General features: G+C 51.5%; 1 long non-coding RNA gene across 4 annotated transcripts in view; it reads right to left on the reverse strand.

Annotated features, from left to right (window-relative positions):
- Positions 1-4,331: 4,331 nt before the first annotated feature.
- Positions 4,332-19,612, reverse strand: part of LOC125389573 (uncharacterized) — a 29,452-nt gene continuing 14,171 nt past the window's right edge. Inside the window, exons 1-5 of one of the 4 annotated variants that reach the window (XR_015002150.1) lie at positions 17,975-18,103; positions 17,021-17,144; positions 13,813-13,985; positions 10,130-10,171; positions 4,332-4,928 (exon numbers count right to left, since the gene is read on the reverse strand). This is a non-coding gene — a long non-coding RNA (uncharacterized LOC125389573). Of the gene's footprint in view, positions 4,929-10,129; positions 10,172-13,812; positions 13,986-17,020; positions 17,145-17,264; positions 17,527-17,974; positions 18,104-19,612 lie in introns of those variants that run through there. The other 3 variants (XR_015002153.1, XR_007228491.2, XR_015002151.1) reach the window with 3 other exon arrangements.

The following is a 19,612-nucleotide window of genomic DNA, read 5'->3' on the forward strand; positions in this document are numbered from 1 at the left end:
TGTGTCTCTCATGGAGCTCCTGTCCCGAGAGGTACTCAATAGATGCCTAGTGACTGAATAAACACGAGCCAGAGACAAGCGATCATGGTGATTACTGGGGAAGTTGTAATTAAAAATAAAAAGAGCTGAGTTCATTCATTTTATTTACGAATGTCTCTCTTGGGAGTGTCCTGGGGAGGGAAGCCGGGGTAGGGGCTTTTTCCTAAACTCTGACTTCAGATTCCATCCAGACTGTTAGGCTCTGCGAGTCCTTCCACCCCAGAACACCCTCGTTCCTTTCGCAAAGTACACAATTATTTGCCTCTTACTATGTACACAGCATATATTTGTTATAGAAAATTCAGAAAACACAAATAAACAGGGAGAAAATGTAATTTTCTTTTCTTGTATAGCAGGCTGGCCTAGACTTCCTTATGTAGCTGAAAATGACCTTGAACTTCTGATCCTCTGCCTCCACCACCCAAATGTGGGGTTTTCAGGCATGTGCCATGCCCGGCTTTTGTGGTGCAAGGGACTGAGCTCTACCCGGTGATCCACATCCCTAGTCTCTTTGGAAGGCACTTTAATCCCACTTTGTATATTTCTAGTCTCATTTTGTTTGTTTGTTTGTTGAAACAGGGTTTCTCTGTATAACAGCCCTAGATGTCCTGGAACTAGTGCTATAGACCAGGCTAGTTTCGAACTCGCAGAGATCTGCCTGCTTCTGCCTCCCAAGTGTTGGGACTAAAGGCATGTACTACCACCGCCCGGCTCTAGTCTCATTTTTACACACCTTTTTCCTTTGCCTTTTCCCATAAAATCACAAAGAACCCATTAGACCTTTTTTTTTTCTTAGCCTTCCACAGGTATGTAGCATGTGTGTTTTTTAACATATGTAGATACTCTTCTACAATGTGACTTTCAATGGCTGAGGAGCCGAGTTAGCCCATAATTTACTCAAGCAGCCCTTGACTACTGAAAAATTTGAACACAGAACTCGTTCCCAATTCTTTTCATTATTGTAAATAACTCTAATGAATTTCCTTGTCCATAAATAATCCCATGAAGTCTTTCAAGTGGATTTGCTGAGTTAAAGAGCACGCATACATTTCAAAGCCTTTGAGGCCCATCTCCAGACTGCCCCCTCCGGGAGGGTGTTGTAGGTCGGCCCTCCCTCAGGCAGCGTCACCAGCCCACAGCCACCGCCATCCCCATCCCGCTCTCTCCAACCTTCAATGTTCTCTCTCTCTTTTTAACCCCTGCTAATTTAATGGGTGAAGGAGCCTGTGATTCCAGTCATGAATCCTTATTAGAAGCAAGCTGGCCACATGCAGGGGCTGTTTCAAGGTTCGAGTGGCCTTGCTGAGATCCACAGCCTCGGCAGAGATGGGAGAAAGCCTCCCAGAGCCGGAATTGAAAGTGAGGTCCTCTTCTCATCTTCAGCGCCGCAGCCAGCAGCCCCTGGGTTTTGGGCCTGTGTGCTCAGCCCGTGTAGGTGAAAGGGATGGGCTTGGTCAGCCTTCCAGCCTCACCTGGATTGAGCTCCCTCGTCCTCCCACAGATCCACCTGCACCTTCCAGAAACCTCCTGACAGAAACTCCTTAGGGGTTTGTATGCCATAAATACTACCTGTTTTTGCGAGCTCAAGAGCCACTTGGTACTTGCTTTCGGTTTTCCTGCCTGTCTCGGCTCCAAGCTAGGAGCCGGGTGTTTTTCTAACTGCTGCCGCTGCTGCTCCTGCGACCTTCTGCTTCTGGCTTTGCCCTCATTAAGTGGCATTTTTGGTATTTGTGTTTACCCCTGTCTGGTCATGAGAAGAGTCCCAGGTGGCTAATACTTTCTTAGAGGAACCATTCCCTGGTCCCGTTGTCTCCAGTTCCCTATCACATTTCATTGCGGTTTCAGCATCGCCCGTGCCATCTACCTGGAGAAGAAAATAGTGTTCAAGTTCAGGGATGCCGGAGGTGGGTATAAACACACATAAACATAAATAAAATGCAAACCGTGCACACATAGTCACACCGTGAGAGGCAGGTATTGGGGTGTGGGTTTGAAAATGTAAAGGAAATGCACCAGGGACCCCTGGACCCCCTCCGCAGCTTTGCCTGGGAAATTCAGGATGTATTTGCACAGTGCTTCTTAGGGCTGAGAGCTGAATGGGGCGAGTGTCTTTCTAGTGAAACCGTGGAACCCCTTATTTTCCAAACTAGGGGTTAAACTTAAGGCCTTGTAGATGATAAGCAAGTGTTCTACCACCAAGTTACACCCTCAGACCTTTTTTTATTGTAGTTTTTCAGATTTATTATTTTCATCTTGGCATGTGATCTCACTGAGCTACTCAAGTTCTCCTGGGACTTTCTCTGTAGGTCAGGCAGGCCTTGCATTTTTTTCGGTCCTCCTGCCTCAGCTTCCCGAATAGCTGAGATTGCATCCGGGGCTGCACTACCAGGTCAGGCCCCTGTGTCCCTTTAGAGAAGGTTTGGAGGTACGACTGTGCCCTGTACCCTGGCAGGCTGTACTACCAGGTCAGGCCCCTGTGTCCCTTTAGAGACGGTTTGGAGGTACGACTGTGCCCTGTACCCTGGCAGGCTGTACTTGAGTTGGCAGCAGATACCCGAATACACAAAGGGACAGCCAGGTAAGGGGCAGGGCTGCCTGCTGACATCACCTCTTACCCAAAGACCCATGGGCCAACACCTTAGCCACTCCCATGCCTGCCAGGGCGGGGTAGGCCTGGCACCAGAGCCTGTTGAACAAGATAAACCTCAAGATTGAAAAGTCAGAAGGACCTGCCTCCCCTCTTTCCCCTTATCCTCTTAGTAAAGCCACACTTCCCATGGCTGCTTGACTCCTGCTGCACCTTTGTACCTGTCCTCTCTGCTTCCCCCATTTCTCTGCTCATCTGAAATCAGCCCCAACTTTTGCGAGCACAGGCCCCGCCTCTTCAGTCCTAGGAGGCAGATCCTGCCTGAGGCTGGCATGGCCAGGCCACAGGCAAAGGCAACTCGCTTTGCCACTCCAGAAGTGGCCATGCTTCTTCCCAACAGGACCTGTGGAGGTGGCAGCCACCTATGGCACCAAGTCCCACAGAGGGCGGGGCTGGCCAGGGAGGCAGGAAAGAGCTGTTTTGCTGATGAAGTGCCTCGTGTCACATGGGTAGGAGTGCCAGGTAGTTGAGAGTGGGTGGGAAGGACCTCCCAGCTCTGCCAGGCTGGCCGAGGTGCATGCAGCAGCTCTGCCTGCCTCTCTAGCCTCACCTTGTCCCACCCCCTTGGCACCTTCTGCTCCTGCCAGGCAGAGTCAACCTTACCTGGCTCTTCTGCCCTCACCTCTGGGCCTGTGTGCTGCCGCCCTCTCCTCTGCCCTGAGGCCTTTCTTCCTCACAACTCATCCATTAAGACCAAATCAAGTACTGAAGATACCAGCTCTGCTGGTACCCTGCTTGCTGAGCCCGCACAAAGCCCTTGGTTTCCGTCCCCAGCACCACCAAATTCAAAGCCATGCATGGTCACACAGGCCTGTAATCCTGTCACTCAAGAGGTAGAGACAAGAGGATCACAAGTTCAATGTCATCCTCAGTTACAGAGGAAATTCAAGGCCAGCCTGGGCAATGTGAGATCCTGTCTGGGAAAACAGAAACAATGAACAGGGTCATCACAGAAGGAGTGGTCTCCTCTGGGGAGCCTTCCATGATGTGGTCCTGCCCAGGGCTGGGCTAGATGGCTCAACTTGTGCTCCCACAGACCCTGCTTACTCATGCCATCTCAGTCCATATTATCATGGCCTTCTCCATGAACCCGACCTGAATTAAACTGTATGTATGTGTGTGTGTGTGAGCGTGTATGTGTGTGTGTTAAAATAATCTGTGTATTGGAACATAGATTTCAGAATTTGGTCACAGGGGTTCAGAAATCCCAGCTCCACGCCTTCCTTGATTCTCTCTCCGCCTCAGTGTCCCCCTCTGTAATATGTCAATAAATCTGCCTCCCAGCATCGTACGAAGACTTTGGTGAGATAATCCGTACAGAGACTCACCCTAAATTTACACCCAGTAGCTGCTTTATCGTTTCCAGCACCCAACAGAATGCTTAGAAAATGTCAAGTGAGCAAGTAGCATTGTGACGGGCGGGTGTGCTCGAGTGTGTGTGTGTGTGCGTGTGTGTGTGTGTGTGTGTGTGTGTGTGTGTGTGTGGCAGGCGTCATACAGTGGGCAAGTGGGGTGGGACTGTGGGGTCGAGAGCAGAATGTTCTAGCAGTCAGGTCCTGTATACATGTGTGTCCACTCTGAGAGGTAATGGCTTGGTTATTTATGGCCAGGGCTTAAGGAAAGGAAAAAAAAAGACAAACCAGTGTTCAGTAATGACAAAGTAATTACCTTTTTATTATTTTTTCAATAGGATTCAGAGGGAGTGTGGGCCCTGGCTGTAGAGAATATCTAGCCTGGCTTCCTGCTGCTTTGTGTTGTCCCCGTTCCCACTGGCCCGACAGTGCTGGCCAGCCCTGAGCACGGCTCCTTGCCATGGAAGAGTTGGAAGCGGGAGAACAAGGCCACCTCGATCACAAAGCAGAGCTACAGAGGTGATGCTGTCCACAGAGAAGGCCTGACCCAGAGTCAAGACCCAGAGACCAGTTCAGAGTTGAAGGCCGAGATCCAGAGGTTGAGGCTGCCGATGATGGCCGTGCAGGGAGCTGGTGGCCGAATGTGAGCAGAACCAGTCCCTTTGACCCAGCCAGTGTTTCCTCTTTCCACGTGACTTGCTTAAACAAGTCTACTTAGTCACTAGAGACCCCAAGATTTCTTCTTGGAGGGATTTCTTTGCTAGAAAATCATCTGATTGTTGAAGACTTAAATTCAGAGCGCCAGACCCCCATGTTGACCAGGGTATCTCCAACTGGAACTGGCTGGCTGATTGGCCAGTGGCCATCTGAAAGTAGCTTTTCCTATGGATCTGTGAAGGGAGCAAATATCAGAATTAGCTTCTTGTCCACCCATCTCTACATCTTATCCATCCATCTGCCCATCCATCCCATCCATCCTTCCAAGCATCCATCCATGCGTCCAAGTTGCCATCCATTGATCAATGCAACCTTTATCTGGCCACCCATCTAGTCAATAATCGTTTTACCCATCCATCCATCCATCCATCCATCCATCCATCCATTCATTTATTCACACCCATTTTCTTATCCCTTCACCCAAGAAGCTGTGCATCTGACACCTGTCCATCTGTCTATGTAATGAACACCCACTGAGTGCCTCATCTGTTGGGCGCCCTGCTAGGACCGATGGGCCTGGCAATGTTGATACGCACAAACACATTATAAGAAACTCCAGGAGCCTAGGAAGCTCTTCTCGAAGACTCCCAAGCTAAGTGCAGGTGGACGAAGTTTGATCTGACAGGCTGTCAAGCTGTCTGGGTTCCGAGGATCTGTGCTTGTTTGCTGGGTGCCCTTGACTATGCCCCTTTCTCTTTGCTGTGACTTCTCCCTCTGTCATTGAGAGGTAGACCACCCTGAGAGAGACAACCCTATGCAGAGATGTCTCTTGGGTGAGGAATGTGATTGGAAGATTGTCAAGCCCCAGAGGCCAGGGATGCCTTTGGGTTTTAGTGAGCCGATGAGAACCAAAAGGTTCTAGAAGGGGCAAAAAAACTGAAGTAAATGAAAACTCAGGACGGGGAACTGGCAGCACCCTGCTCTGTGGATCTGCAAACTGCTTCTCGGCTGTCTGTCTCCCTTGCCATGTGGGGTTTCAGCCCTGGGATCCCTGATGGCAAATAACTGACAAGAGCTGGGCCCTCGGTCCCCTCCCCCAGCCGTGCCGCCCACAGCTGTGATAACCCACACGTAGCACTCTGCCCTCTGGAATTTATTTTAAGGTCTTGGCTTGTTTATTTATTTTATTTAGAGATTTCTCGGCGCTTTGTGGGGAGGAAAATTCGAATGGGGTGATTATGAAATACTATTTCACCTCACTGTTCATTCACAACAAACAAAGAGAAATGATTGGTGATTAAAAATGCATTCTCTCTGCTTGTTTTCTTTTGTTTTACCATTATGGAAATATTATAAATACTGAATACTAATCTGGACCTGCAGGGACCTCAAGACCTTCCAGAAAACAAGCCTGCTCTCTTTCCTTGGGGCAGCCTTATGCTGTCCCCTTGAGAACCAAACTATGATCCAATCCACCCAAGGGTGCTGGCATTGCCCTGGTCCCTGGCCAGAAAGCCTCACCACTTTGTGTAGCCCCCTCGGAGAACCTCCCCGGACAGCAACAGGACTCCCCTATACTCTCGTTCCACTCCTCTGCTTCAGCAGGCAGAATGGAGTGAAGGAATGCAGAGCCCTGAATCTCGAGAGCACTTAATTAGTCCCCGAATCACTTTTGTGGAGTTTCGTTCCCAGCTCAGGCAGCCTGAGCCCAACTTTCTGGTCCTACTGTTTTCTGGCCGTGTGACCTTGAACACACTGCGTTTCTTACTGAGCTTCTATTTCTCCCTCTGTGAGATAAGAGAAAAGGTGGCACCCACATACAGACTTGCACCCACAAACAGATGGAGAGGGATCCTAACAGCCTACCCATCACACAGCCTGACAAACAAAAGTACTCAGCAGATGTTGGGTTCTGCTTTGACTCCAATCCCATTCCCTCTCCTTTGCTGGCCTCAGTTTCTCCTCCTAAAACAGAAAAGCACATCACTGCTCTCTAAGATCCTCCAACTGTGGTGACCTGAAGCAGAGGGCCTCCCCCCCACACACACACACACACAGATTCTCACAAAAGCATTGACTCTTTCCCGAGGACACAGCCTTGTCTACTTGAAAATGCCAAGCTTCCTCATTGAAGTTGGCTTTCCCGGTCCGTTTCCGAGCCACACACCAGGCACGTTCTCTTCTGTTTCGATCAGAAACAAATCCAGAGTAAGAATTCCAGGGCCCGCTCCTGTTCCAAAGTCCTGCACCAAGTCCAGAGACACAGTCCCAAGGTGTCCGCGATCCTTTCATCTTTCGCTTTATTTAACCAAATTAACCACTCCTCGTGTCCCCTGCCCGAGTGTCTTTTTCCGTCATATAAAATACAATCACGCCTGCTTGCTACATGTTTCAGATACTTTATCATTAACATCAATTCCAGCCAAATTAGGAGTTTCTCCCAACATAATTGCCCTTCCCATTATCCGGTGCTTTATTTTTTCAAAGCACTTTCCGACCATTAATTAGTTAACCCTTAGGACGCCCCAGAGCTGGCGCTCAATGTCACCCTCCCTGTCTCCTGGCTGGGAAGAGGAGGTAAGGAGGGGCCAGGTGCTTTTCTGGAACTCACTCTGGTTGGGGGGGGTGGCTAGGGGAGAGGGTGAGGCCGTGGGAATCCTCTTTCCAGTTTTAGTGTCTCCGCCTGGGCCAGGTCCAGACCTGGACTGCCAGCATCTGAAGGTGACAAACTTAGGAAGGAGTCCCCAGGACTTTAAAATGGGTGGGATTCCTAACATTTTAAACCCTGTCTCTGTGGCTTGCTCAATGAAAGAAGAGAGTGTGGGTAGCCACACCTCTGCTGGGCACAGGAAATAGAATAAGGAACTTCTCAGGCCTAGAGGCATCCATGCCTCGAACTGTGTGCTTGTTCCCAGCGTCCACACCACCCACTAACAGGAGCCAGATAACATGGTTTCCCTCCTCTAGAATGCCGCACAGCGAGGGGCTGGCTATCAATGTGATCAGTAACAGCCAAACTAAGGAAAAACTTTACAGAATTAGATCTTTTGCACCATTGCAAAAGTGAGGCCTGGTTCCCTCCGACTCTCTGCTGGTGCCTTCATACATTCTCCTCTCCTGGCTCAAGGCATCCACAAGCTTTTGTGGTCCCAAGTTAGGTGGGCAGGTGCAAATTTTAGGGCAGACATCCCAGGAACCATCTGGAAGAATCATCATGATTCATTTCTGGCATGGGATTCTGGCTCTGTGGTGAACTCCGATCACGGCGGCTAGGGATAAACTGTCAAACTACCAGTGTTTTACATTTATGGCCTCTCTATGGGTTGGATTTCTTTAATGATTTTTTTTTTCTTAAAATACATGAGCTGGCTCCTACAGGGACATTGCCAGGAACCTGTAGAGAGGCTTTCCAAGGTGCTCAGGTAGACTTCACACATCCCTCGGTTTGAACAGCACAGCCTAGACGCTGGGGCTACACAGGCTGAAGCAGCCAACCGCCTGAAACCGTCCCTTGTCCTTCTACCCGTCCCTCACCACTGCTCTGCACTGATAGGGGGACCTGCCAGGGCAGCAGAGAGGAGCTAGCCATTTGGTCTTCACCCTCAAGATGCTGGGGTCCAAGCCCCAGCTCTGCTGTCTGTAAGTAGATCGGTCTTGGGCAGAAAGGCCCATCTACAACACCATGTAGACACCGTGGGAAGGTGTTAACACCCTTCTGGCCCACTGCGAATGCTCAGGGCATGTGAGCTATCAAGAAATGGATAAATGGTTGTTTAAGAGTTTCAGTCTTCGCTGGGCAGCGGTGGTGCACGCCTTTAATCCCAGCACTCAGGAGGCAGAGGCAGGAGGATTTTTGTGAGTTCGAGGCCAGCCTGGAACTCAGCCTGGAACTTGGAACAGAGCAAGTTCCAGGACAGGCTCCAAAGATACAGAGAAGCCCTGTCTGGAAAAACAAAACAAAAAGGAGTTTCGATCCCACATTTTGTTTCATTTCTTCTTTGTGGGTCGGGGTATGGAAGGGGAGAGTACTGGGGTTCGAACCCAGGATCTTTCGTGTTTTAGGAAAGAGCTCTACCACTGTCTTAGCTACAGTTTCTGCTGCTGTGATAAAACACCATTACCAAGTTTATTCCAGTTTATAACCCTCAGGTCACCCTCCGTCACTAAGGAAAGCCATGGCATGAACTCAAAGCAGGAGACAGGAACTGATGCAGAGGCCATGAAGGGGTGGCTTACTGGCTTTCTCCTTCATGGTCTGTTCAGCCTGCTTTCTAATAGTGCCCAGGACCACCAGCTTAGGGATGGCCCCACCCATGATGGATTGGGTCCTCCCCCATCAATCACTAATTAAGGAAATGTTCTACAGGATTGTCTATAAGCCAACCTATGGAGGCATTTTTCTCAGCTGAGAGTCCCTCTTCCCAAATGGCTCTAGCTTTAAGCGAGTGGGCACAAATTAGCCAGGACAACCACTGGACCACATGCCCATCACCCTCCAGCATTCATTTCATCCGCATCTCCTTTCTCTCGGGTTCTGGGTCTGAGTGTGCCAGCCAGGTGATGGGGTGGGGTGATGCCTTCAAACTCCTCCCTCTCCGGAGAGGAGAATTAAGAGGGTCAGATCCTCATCTGCTGCCCAAGATACGTTTGCCACCTTCTTGGTGTCCTCATGCTTCCAGCTCAGCCCCCTCATCATCACAGCAGCTCCCACATCACCAGGAGAGCAGGGCGGGTCTGGCCTAGGCAGGGCAAATCCTCAGCTGCCACCAGATGTGCCTGCCGCATCCTGTGAGCAGCACTGCTACCAGGAGATGCTTGGATTACCCATGGAACTGCATACTTCCTGGGCAAAGCTCTCTCCCTCTCCTCCCCTCCCCACCCCATGTCCCTTCAACTTCTGGAACTCTGTGCAATTATATACACTAGCTTCAGATTGCCCCAAACCAGGGTTATCTCTCCTCCTGCTGATGCCCCCACCCGACAGACTCACCAAACAACATGAATGTCCATCATCTATCTGTTCATGATATCCCACACCGTGCATTCATCTAGTTACTCAGTGAACACTCACCAAGTACCAAGGATAGCTGGGTGGATGAGGCTTGGATCGTGGATCCCCCCCAAGAGAACTTTGGCAAGTGCCTTAACCTAACTGTGCACTAACCTTCACCTGTGGGAGGGGATGAGGGGGTCCACGCCCAGAACTCAGCACAGTGAGTGAACAGTAGGCTTTGCACCAGTGGTGCAGTGCACAGCTACATTAAGCATAAAACTCAGTCTAAGAACCATAATGGACAAAGCGTTGAATTTGATGACTATCAAGAGTTTGTAATACAACAGGTTCAGGTTTCTGCAGGTACACTGACCAGTTGAGAGCTCTAAAAAAACCACAATTACTGAAGTTCTTCATGCCACTAGTTCACAGGGCACTTACCTGGAGATGTTGCCTCCTCTGGGCTTGTGGTTCACATTTCACCTAAGAAAAATTAAAGTTCAAAGAAGTTAGGTAGCAGGCTGGAGAGATGGCTCAGCAGTTAAGAGCACTGTCTGCTCTTCCCAAGGACCTGGGTTCAATTCCCAACACCCACCTGGTGGCTCACAACTGTCTGTAATGCCAGGATCCAATACCTTCTCACAGACATACATACAGGCAAGCACCAATAAAAAAATAAATTTTAAAAAAAGAAGTTAGGTAGCTTTCTTCAGGTCCAGCACCACATGGCACCAATCACAGACTCTGCCCTCTCCAGTGATCTAGCATCACAGGGCACCACACCATAGACTCTGCCCTCCTCAGTGGTCAAGCATCACAGGGCATCAATCACAGACTCTGCCCTCTTCAGTGGTCCAGCACCACAGGGCACCACACCATAGACTCTGCCCTCCTCAGTGGTCCAGCATCACAGGGCATCAATCACAGACTCTGCCCTCCTCAGTGGTCGAGCACCACAGGGCACCACACCATAGACTCTGCCCTCTCTGGTGGTCCAGCATCACAGGGCACCACACCATAGACTCTGCCCTCTCCAGTGGTCCAGCATCACAGGGCACCACACCATAGATTCAAGAAAAGCCACGTCCTTGACTGTGGCAGTGAAAACTACAAAAAGCGTTTGGAAAAAAGGGTCAGAGTTGGCCTTACCTGCCCCATGGCTCTCCCCAACCTCTTGACCCTTGCTTGGGATTCACATCCACCCCAACCCTGGGTCCATGGATATTCACGCTGAGCAGGGACCCCCTTCTCAGAGGTCTCAGTGGCACCTCCCTGAAGCTGGCAGGGCACACAGTCACTTTCCCAGGGAGATCCCGTGCGTGACTCTGGGTAGAGGTGGAACTGCTCTGCCTGGCCTGCAGTGCCACCGTCTCAGGCCTGCCTGGACCACTGTCCTCCTTCTCCCCAGGGATCAGCTGTAGAGACCCCAGGGAGGCTGTTGCCAGCTTGTTTTAAACCTCATTCTAACCCAGTGGTTCTCGACCCTCCTAGCGACCTTTAATACAGTTCCTCATGTTGTAGTGACCCCCCCATCACAAAATTACTTTGTTGCGACTTCACAACTGTAATTTTGCTACTGCTGTGAATTTTAACGTAAATATTTGATATGCAGGGTGTCTGCTATGAGACCCCCCCCAAGGGGTCATGACCCACAGATTGAGAACTGCTGCTCTAACCCTTTGCGATGGAGTCTGCCACTATCTGTATCCCCCGATGCTTAACCTGGGGCTTCCAGAGGTCCAGAGACTGACCCGGCACAGTGTCTCTGGCTCCCAGGTCCACGCCCAGCAGGTACACAGTACACAGTTGAGATGTGTTTGTTGAATAAATAAAAACACACCCTGGAGTGACTACTTGAAAGATGACAACGCCTATGAGATGGACCTTACCATGAGCCAGTGCAAACGACAGGATTTCTCCATGGTGGCTTGTGTGGCCTTTACAACTGTCCTATAGGCAGGGACTGTCATCCTCACCTGCATTTATGCAAATCAGGCCCCAGGTAAAGTGACTCATTCGGAGCAGAAGCCCAACAGCAGGAAAGAGCTTGACCCAGGCATCTGGAAGCAGCGGCACTCCAGCTCCCCGCCATGACAGGGCTTCTGGTAAATCAGTACTGGGGACCCAGAGATCTTAGGGCCTCAGAACTCTGACCCTAGTCTCTCCCTCTACCCCAGCAGCAGCTTGTGTCCTCAGCCTGCAGCCAAGCACAGGGACGGGTTTCTCCTCAGTCCTGACGGCCCTCCTGGCACATCCCCCCATTACCTATACAGGGAATTAAGACTCAAATCCTCGTTTGACACGATGCAGGAGGATGCTAAGTACTTAAGCGTTAATTAATTAGTGAGCGGTACCTGCTGCCATCAGCCACTGGAGGAAACCTCAGGCAGACCTCCAGAGTGCCAGTGTCCTTCCGCCATGCAGTCCCAGGGCCAGCCAAGCATGAGGACAGAGAGGAGGGGGCTGGCTGCACGATCCTGACCCAGCCCCCGGTGAAAAGGGGTCTGAACCAACCAGGATCCCTGTCTTCCAAGTCCCCCAGAAACTGGGATGTGGGGGCTAAGGTTCTGGGACCTGCCCAGCATGCCAGGACCTCTCAGCATGCCAGTGAGACTCTCTCTGAGTGAGGAAGTTTCAATTTGTATGACTTTGCCAGAAACTCTCAAAAGAAAGCAAGACCCCATAGCAGGCCCAGTTGGGAGGTCACTACAGAAAGAAGCATCTTGCTCTCCCCAGTCAGCTGGTTTGTGTTTTTCGAGGCTGGGCCAAGAGGCAGGCAGGCAGGCAGGCTTCCCAGTAACAAAGAAGGGGCCCCCTAAAGACAGCTGTACCGAGGGAGTACCAGTTAGAGCGGGCGCTCTCTGCTCATCGTGACTTTAGCTTTACCATCTGTGGTTAGCCAAGGTCAATTTCCCTGGTGGGGCAGATGTGAACAGGAGCCAAAGGTCTGGAATCAGATTCGAGTCTCTTCTAGCTGTATGGCGTGTGTGAGTCAGTTTCTGAGCCTCAGTCTCCCCAGAGACAAAATGGGCTAGCAGTTCTCCATAGGCTTGTAGTGGGGATATACCATGGTGCGTAGGATACCCATAAATTCCTGTGTGCGGTGACTTCCCCACAGTAACCACAGAATAGGGAGTTAGTAGGAGCTGCTTCCATCCTCGTCTTCTTCAAGCCGTCTTCCCACTTGACTCTCACCATTCATTCGTACACATAGGTGAGAGAGCCCGACTCACGTAAATTACGCAGACTGTACGTACGCAGTCCTCACGTACATAGCCCAGACTGGTCTTAAATACGCCATTTCCTCCACCTCCCGAGAGCTGAGACTATCAGCGCCTGTTCCCACCGCACCTGGTTTGACCCTCATAACTCTGGAGCATGGTTGAGTAAACAGTCCTTCTGGTTTACTTGAGACTGTCTTAAGTTAACAACGAGAATTCTGTCTTCATGAAAACCCCTCCAAACCTAACACAAATTGGGCGAGTCAGAATCCCTGTTCTGAGAAGGATGGAGAAGCACGATGGACAGGAAGTGGGCAGAACGGCTGTTTTCACTACACCTTTTTCTTCCCAGTCATGACTTCTTCTTCTGGTACCTTCAAGCCCCTCCCCAGAGGTGGCCAAATTTGAGAAGGGCCGAACGAGGGGAGCTCAGAGTCCTGGGCAAGACCTCTAGATAGCTGAGCCCCAACTCCTTCCTGAAGCTATGACTTTCATAATGTCTCCCGGCCCGTGGCAGCCCTGGGCTCCGCCTCCCTCAATATTTGCTCAACAATCAGCCTAGAAACAGCATTGTTCAGGACAAAAAATGAAAAACATTAGACTAGAACTTATTTTTTTCTCTGTTGTCCAAATACCTCTGGGTCCTCAGGAGGGGAGGGGAGGTTATTCCCACGGCAACACCTGGAAGACCGGCCAGGCCGGAACTGGGACGCTTGGCTCTAATTCCTAACCTCTACTGTCTCCAGCAATTTGGGGTACAGCCTCAGTTTCCCCAGGTGCTCCACGGAGAGGGGCTTCAGACCAAGAAGGAGCAAAGCAGGAGAACGTTTAGCTGAACCAAAATTGCACTCACCTATTTCTTAATGAAGTCTCATCCCCAAGGAAGAAGGTTAGGATACTCACCTGAGAGCCAGTGAGATAGCTCAAAGGGTAAGGAATCTACCACACAGGCATGAGGACATGAGTTCAGATCCGTGAGCAAGTCAGATGTGGCCACATGCATCTGTAACCCCCACACTGGGAGACAGAGACAGGAGGTTCTCCCGGATTTCACAAGTTCAATGATGAGGTCTTGTCTGAAAAAAAAAATGAGATGAAGAACAATTAAGGATGTCACAGAAGTCAACCTCTGATGCCCACAGGTGCCTGCACACCAACACATGGACACATATGCATGAATACATGCCCCTCTCTCGCGTGCACACACACGTGCGCACACACACACACACCAATGACAACAACTAACCCAGAGTCAGTCAAGGAAGTGAGAGGAGAGAACTACTATTGGCATTTCCAGAGAGCCAGAGTTACCCCAGAAATGGGCTTTCTCTTTTTATTTGTTTGCTCATTAAACACCTTTATCAAGGGCCGAGGAAGTGAGCTGAGGAGCAAGCACAGAGTCGGCATCCATTCCCCCACCCCACAGATTCTCAAGCCTGTGTGCCCAGCATCCCATCTCTCTGTCCCAGCAGGGAGAAGATAAGAGCCCTGAGGGGACCTCACAGTCGCACGCTCGGCTTTCTCTTCATACACAGGAGGGACGGACCAGCGGTGTGTCCAGTTTACCAGCGGGGCCAGGCAGTCTGGCATGCAAATGGGCTCCGGGTCTGAGCAGAGCCTGCTGAACATGTGAGGGCTCACCAGCATAGGCCAGGAATACTGGTACCAGAGAGGAAGCAGGACCGGGGCTTCTTGGGCTGCGCGGGTGGTAGAGACTTTCATTCATTGGTTCATTTTTGCCATGCTGGGAACGGAACCCATAGCCTCCTACATAAATGGACACTGCACAAGTGCTCTGGCAAGGAGCCTTTCTCCAGTCCTCCAGGCATTTCTGAAACAGCCACTTCCAGAGAATCACAGCAGCCCTTTAAGCCTACTCATCCTCATGCCCCTGTTCTAGCGCAAAGAGGGGAAACTGAGGCACGAATAGGTTCTCCACAGCAGAGCTTGAATTCAACAACAGGCCTGTTTGACTCAACCTGGCCTGACTATGTTGCCCATAAAACCCCAAACTCTTCCCCTTCACGGCAGTGACGTCAACCACCTCGGTGGCCTGTGTCTTTGTTTCTTTGTTTGTAACATGGGTCAATAACAATACCTCGTCCGATTACCAGGAGGGTGCAGTGGCATATCTAATATAAGGTGCCAGACATGTAAAGAGCACTTGATAATATAGCCATTGGCACCATTGCCGGTAACGGGCAGCACCTGTGACAACTATAAGGCTAGTATGGGTTCTCCTGGAGCTAGACATTCAGAAGCCTAGGGACCTTGTGTGACATCTGAGTTTAATCTTACTGCAACTGTCCACCCAGCTCCATTTATCCCCAGCTCCTCTCCAGCCACTCCAAATGCCCTGCTTTTGCAGGATCTTTTAAGGTCCTATGCGCCTGTAGCCGGAATAAAAGTCACCTGCTCAGTTGTCCATGAACCCTCCCCTTGTGCCTATTCCTTGCCCTATATTTTTGGTGGGGTAGGGTGGTACAAAAGGCCTCATTTGCAGCCTGAGGCCTGGATTCTCAAGTCTCTCCCCAGCTTGGTCCCCACAGACTCCACGCATCTCCTGGAGACAAGGCTGAAGGAGCCTGAGGAATGTGAGAGGTTGGGGAGTGAGTGCAAGCCCTGGACTGGGCTGAAGACAGAGGAATAACTATCCCTGGGGACTCCGTCTCCTCTTTATGAGGCTGGTCCTGGGCCACCCCTGCTCAGTTTTTGCCTATTGAGGGCTCTTCTCAAAGTCCACCAGAGCCCCCTATCTCAGGGCCAGCGGGACTTCATGTGTCTCTTGTGTCTTGGTCACAAGGTCCTTGGTGTCTCTGCCATCTTCTCCAGTTTGTCCTTCGCCTTCCCTCTGTCCCTGTTCTGACACCCCTGTCAACCACTGTCCCTCCCTCAGGCCTCAAAGGATGCCCCAGGCTTGACTCTTGGACTGGCCGTATGTCCCGTCCCAGGATGCTGTCTCTGCCTGATCCTCGCTCCACAGCCCCCCGTTGTTGGCCTCACAGAAGCAAGTGTCCCCTCAACTACCTGTCCTTCTGCTGAGATTTCAGGGGGTCTGGTTTGGTGTGTCAGACACACCTGCTCTCTGCACGCTCACGCTGATCAAGTTCAACCTATTCTTCCGCACCAAGTGTTAATGAAGGACCTACCATGGGCACTTCCGAGATGAGCCTACCCGACTTGCAATGCCGCATACTAGACCCCACTCCCACCCCCGACCCTAGAGGCTGCTGGGACACTACCTTGAAAAGGACTCTGAAAATGTGTGGTCCCTGCACCCTCATGGCCCCATAGCATCTTTAAGGCCAGAACCATGTGTCGATGTTACTGTCTCCTCCCCTACCCGGCCATGTAGAGCACAGGGAGACTTGGCCCAGTAGACCTCCAGCAGGATGCGAGTGTGCCTTGGAACCTCCCAAGTGCCAGATGGGGAAGAGAGACTGTTGCCTGTTGTGGGGCTTCCTGAGGGAGGTGCCTTGGGCAGGGCCTGAGAGCATGCAGAGGCTCAAAGGAGTTGGGAGGGAACCGGGAACTGGGCAGATGCTCTCTGGGGTGGTGGGGGTTGGGATGGAGATGGGAGGAGCCGAAGAGTGGGAGTGAAAATGGATGGGGTGTTTGTGTACGCCAGGGCCAGAGAGGGACCTGTGAATAACATTTAGGAAAGAGCCAAGGTGCCCAACTGGCTGTGCCATACCCAGGCCCTTCTTCTTGACTCGGCCTCGGGTGGTTGGGGCCATAGGTTTTTTCCACAGGGAAAGCAATGGCTGAAGTCTGGGACAGAGACAAGGGTACCCTCCCCCAATCATGGAGCCTGGGGAGTGCCCTGGGCAGGGCTTGCCCAGGCCTGGCACACCAGCTGCGCCCTCCACCCTGGGACGTCCTGTACCCAGGAGGACTTATTAAAGGGACAAAGGTCCCATGGGGTGCAGGCACCCCAGGCTCAAGCCTGGCAGTTGTCCCAGGCCCTGGCTGCAGCAGGAACCCCTACTCTCAACTCTGGTAGCTGAGGCCTTGGAGCTCACAGGGTAGATCTGAGGCGTGGGGCCAGTCTCTTTGGTGGAAAACGGCTCAAGCCACGTAAAGACGCTGCTACTTGGCGACTGCTCTTTACCTACAGAGTGCAGGTAGTACCCAGGGTGCTTCAGGCCAGCAGCATGGAGGATGAATCTTTGATCTGAGTGAGTTATGTGGCCTTGGGCAGGCAATGTGACCTCCTGGACTTTTCATCCCCATCTCTGAAGAAGAAGAAAAAAAAAAGCAGGGTTAAGAATAGTGCCTATCATTCATGACTCACCGAGAATATGTTCAAAACCACCTCAGATCCAGGGCAAAGGAGATGCTCAATAAATAGCCACCTTGCTTTGCTGTCATTAGGGTAGGGGGATGTGCAGGTCACCTCTGGGCTCTTCCTGCAAATTCCAGAGGCGAGGAAACCACCGAAGACAGTTGGCACACTGGGTGGCAGTACCACGGTCCCCAGTGCACCCTGGGAGTTGGCCAGGTGTGACGGGGATGGGCGTGTGGGCTGCAGCCCCCAGAGCAGAAGCTGGGGTGATCTGGCTTCAGGGAGTTCTCCCTGAGGCCAGCACAGGACAGGGGACAGCGATTGCTGAAACAGGGTGTGGGGGCAATCAGCTGTGAGAAAGTGGACCTGGGTTTATTATTGCTGAATGTTATCATCCTTGATAAGAACCAGATTAAAATGGAGAGAGGGGGAGGTGCAGGCAAGGGTGGGGAGGGCAGGGAGAGAATCAAAGGGCAGCCTGGTGTGCTGAGCAAGCCCTTAGCTGTTCTTGGGACCTGGTGGGGACCCTAGAGCTGACCTCCTACTTTGGGGAGGCCCTGGAGACAGGCAGAACTTGATGGTGGAGGGAAGGCCAAGGTCTCCTAAGCAGAGGCTCCTTCCCCAGGTATAGTCCACCCATTCTGGCCTCTGCTGCCTGCCGTTGCTGGAGCTGCCAATTAGTCCTAGCCGTGCGAGGGACAGACCTGGATGGAATCCCAGCTAGGCCACGCAGGCAGGCAGGCCCAGTGACCTTGGGTCTTCCAGTCTCAGTTTCCCCACCTTTCAAAGCAGAGATCCAGGCTGCACAGGGGTATCTGCCTCCCCACGCTGTGGCTTTCCAAACAGGAAACAGGAGTTACTAGGGAAGGTGTCTGCCACCAAGCCCGATGACTTGAATGCAATCTCTGGGACTCCACATGATGGAAGCAGAGAACCAACGCCTGCAAGTTGACCTCTGACCTCCATGCCCATCCCCACAAATAAATACGGAGGGGGGGAGGTTGACTGTGCATGTGTGTGTGTTCATGTGTATATTAAGGTGTAAGTGTGTGTGTGTGTGTGTGTGTGTGTGTGTGTGTGTGTGCCCACATGAGGAAGCCAGAGGTCAACCCTGAGTGTCATTCCTAAGAAGGTATTTACTTTATAATTTGTTGTTAGTTTCTTTGGAGACAGGTCTCTCACAGGCTCACTGATTAGTTGACAGGCCAGCTGGCCAGCCCTGGGAATTCTGTCTCTGCCTCCCAGTGCTGGGAATTTTTTTAGCATGCATCCTGGAGATTGAACTCAGGTCCTTAGACTTGCCCAGAAGAGCCATCTCCCCAACCACGGGACACGTTTTGTGTCTAGCATTTTCTTTGTCCCTTTTGCTGTGGATGGCTGATGGGGGCTGCTAGCCATCAGGTTTGCTGACTTCTGCCCTCTTCTCTGAAATATTGCCCCCCCCACGCCAGACTATGTGAAGCAGGTGAGTCCCGTGTCACAGATGTAAAAGCTAAAGTGGGAAAATAGTTTGCTCCTCCCAAAATGGGAGCCCAGGAGTTCTGGCTGCCTATACTGGCTGCTCCCTCGATGACCAGCCTCTTTGACATTCCAGCAGAGCTAGGGGCCTGGCTGAGAGGGCCTTAGATTGCTGGGGTGTCAGGCCAGTGTGACTCAGGGGCCCTCAGCCCCCAGAGGTGTCTCTGGCCCTGTAGCAATTCCACTCTACGACAGGCCTCCCAGGCACCCCTGCCATCAGAAGGCTATAAAAAGAAACACTTTCAGCCCCAGACTGTGACCTGTGCAACTTCACAGAATCCAGTGAAAACCGGAGATAACCTTGGGGAGGTCCGACCTTCAAGAGGGGTATGACAGGAAGGGGACACCCTGGGCTGGAGCTTGCTTGGCCTGGGTTGGGGACAGAGCATGTGTTTGTGTTGTGAATTCAAGTGCTGCAGAGTTCCTCAGAAGTCCTGGAGAATGAAAGTAACTGCAACAGCAAGTGTTGTTACTGCCGGGAGCCTGGGGATCCAAGGCCCAGGGGCTTTGCGCTGGCCCCAGGTCTCCTCAGTGTTAGCGAGGTGGGTCTTCTCTTATTCCTGACAGGCCAAGGGAACATGGCTCAGAAAGAATCAGTACCTTGCCCTAGTTAACACAGTTAGAGAGGAGAGGAACTGGGATAGGAGACTCAGTTCAACCATCCTCCTCTTCCCCAAAACGCCTCAGGACCTCTGTGTGGGCTGCTCTGACTCAAGGACTTGTTTCTCTCTCTCTCTCTCTCTCTCTCTCTCTCTCTCTCTCTCTCTCTCTCTCTTGTTTTTTGAGACAGGATTTTTCTGTAACTTTGGAGCCTGCCCTGCCTCTCTTGTAGCCCAGGCTGGCCTCAAACTCTGAGATCTACCTGTCTCTGCCTTCCGAGTGCTGGGATTAAAGGCGTGT

The sequence above is a fragment of the Myodes glareolus genome, chromosome 6 (assembly GCF_982192425.1).
Source record: "Myodes glareolus chromosome 6, mMyoGla1.1, whole genome shotgun sequence".
In the NCBI taxonomy this organism is placed as follows: Eukaryota; Metazoa; Chordata; class Mammalia; order Rodentia; family Cricetidae; genus Myodes; species Myodes glareolus.